This window comes from Astatotilapia calliptera, chromosome 11, assembly GCF_900246225.1.
Source record: "Astatotilapia calliptera chromosome 11, fAstCal1.2, whole genome shotgun sequence".
Taxonomy (NCBI): domain Eukaryota; kingdom Metazoa; phylum Chordata; class Actinopteri; order Cichliformes; family Cichlidae; genus Astatotilapia; species Astatotilapia calliptera.
The window spans coordinates 14718471-14720839 of NC_039312.1; the positions used below are offsets into that span (position 1 = coordinate 14718471).

The following is a 2369-nucleotide window of genomic DNA, read 5'->3' on the forward strand; positions in this document are numbered from 1 at the left end:
GGCTGTACTGTAGGCGTGTGCATCTCCTGACCTAAAGGCAGTGTTGCGGGCCTTCAGGAGGAGACGAACATCCCGGTTCATCCAAGGCTTCTGGTTGGGGTACATGGTGATCCGTTTCTGGGTGGTGACACTGTCTGTGGTTTTGGAGATGTAATCCAGTACAGATGAGGCGTACTGGTCCAGGTCTGTGTGGGTGAACATATTCCAGTCTGTGTTTTTAAATCTGTCCTGGAGCACTGCGTCTGTCCCCTCTGGCCACACTTTAATTACTATTTTCTACTCCAAGGCATTACTTTTGAGATTATTATATATTTTTGAAAATATAGCATAATGATAATAATAAACTTTACAAACCACCCAGCAGTATGTAAAGTCAAATTATAAAATACAAGTAAATAACAACTGCAGAACAGAATGTCAGTGTAATGGACACACACTTCGTTTTGACAAAGCACACTGCTTAGGTAAATGATCTGAGTAGTTGTTCATCACTGAGCAATTTGTTAATATGTGTTTCGAGCCAAATAAATGACAGGGAGAGAGAGAGAGACGTCAGAACACGTCATACTATAACCTCCCGGGAGCGGACGGAGGGGGTCAGTCGTTGGGATGCGCATGCGCAGACAGAGTGTGCGAGCGGCGGGCCTTGACCTTCGGGAAAAAAAACTCACGGACGGTGACAGCGAAACGGATAAGTCTTCAGTACCTGCTGGACTTTGAAGCTGTGGATTCTGGGACTGTTAGAAAAGGTAAAACATTTTCATTAAAACCTTATTACTGTTTTGTTTTTGTTACTCGTCATTGTAGCTTGCTGTTAATGTTGTGCTAACAGTAGCGATTAGCTAGATACGTTAGCCGTTGAGGTCAATGCAATTTAGTATCCAACTGTTTTCCTAACAAAACCACTGTTATAATTAAGTGAAGCTGCTCCCAGCTAATTTGAACCTTTGGCTTCTAAAATATGTGGTTCAATTGCGTGAAAAACCATGGAGCAGGTACGTATAGTGCATCTGCAGGTAAATGAACATCAAATCTCTAAGACAGACTGAAATCTGTATATTTATCACCCTTATGATAAAACCCATGTCAGCCATTGGTTTATGGACTTTGTATTTTGAAGCCTCAACATTTGCTTTCTTGCTGTTGCTATGTTGGGACCATATTAGGATGAGGGATCAGAATCTGGAGTCATGCACACTATTGTTTCATTTAGTGTGTATCCATAAGATTCGTACAGCAGATCCAAGTTGTGCCTTGAAAACAGGAAAGTCGTCTGCATAGAGGAGAACTGTAATAGCAGGCTTGTAAAAAGTGAGGCTTTGTGCTCTCGTTTTACTTCTGTCACCCTGTTTTGATGCAGATTTCACTTGAAATCAGGCAAGAACTGGACTTATTTTTTTATGTGTTCTTGTGAATTGATTGTGTATCGCATATGTTTGATTTGACTTTCTGCAAGACAACAGTTGTCCGCTGGCCAAAAAAGTTTTCCAAATACCTCCACGTGATCTAGCCTGGATTTAGAAAAGAATAGCAAAAAAAATCTGCACCTCCTGCTTCAGATGCAATTTGTGTTTCTGTGTTCAGAGGCAGCGGCGAGAGGGGAGACCTCGGCTCATCCAGCTGGAGAGCCTGACCAGGAGGAGTCGAACATTAACTGAGCTCTTCCAGGGCACCCTGCATACTCGGCTGTTGGCATCGGCGAGGGATGACGTGAACGCCAAACTGGAGTCCATCACAGGTCAACTGCAGGTATGCGAGTCAGACCTTCTGAGGAAGGTTTCACTTTTCTCTTCTTTATAATTGACTCTTTTCTCTATCTCTTTCAGCTCCTTGTCTCAGAGTGGGAGGGATTTGAAGCACAAAGGGAGGAACTTGTCATTTGGTTGGCTGATATGGATGTGAGGTTGACCAGCTGACAGGAAACACCAGTGAAAAACTGAAACAACTGCAGGTGTGGGCTTGTTTTGATATGACATATACAGGGAGTGCAGAATTATTAGGCAAGTTGTATTTTTGAGGAATAATTTTATTATTGAACAACAACCATGTTCTCAATGAACCCAAAAAACTCATTAATATCAAAGCTGAATGTTTTTGGAAGTAGTTTTTAGTTTGATTTTAGTTTTAGCTATTTTAGGGGGATATCTGTGTGTGCAGGTGACTATTACTGTGCATAATTATTAGGCAACTTAACAAAAAACAAATATACACCCATTTCAATTATTTATTTTTACCAGTGACACCAATATAACATCTCCACATTCACAAATATACATTTCTGACATTCAAAAACAAAACAAAAACAAATCAGCAACCAATATAGCCACCTTTCTTTGCAAGGACACTCAAAAGCCTGCCATCCATGGATT

At 41.2% G+C, this 2369-nt stretch overlaps 1 long non-coding RNA gene across 1 annotated transcript; it reads left to right on the forward strand.

Annotated features, from left to right (window-relative positions):
* Positions 1-411: 411 nt before the first annotated feature.
* On the forward strand, positions 412-1960 carry LOC113032412 (uncharacterized). Its single transcript, XR_003273869.1, has 3 exons — positions 412-749; positions 1585-1749; positions 1827-1960. It is a non-coding gene; the product is annotated as an uncharacterized LOC113032412 (long non-coding RNA).
* Positions 1961-2369: the final 409 nt, after the last annotated feature.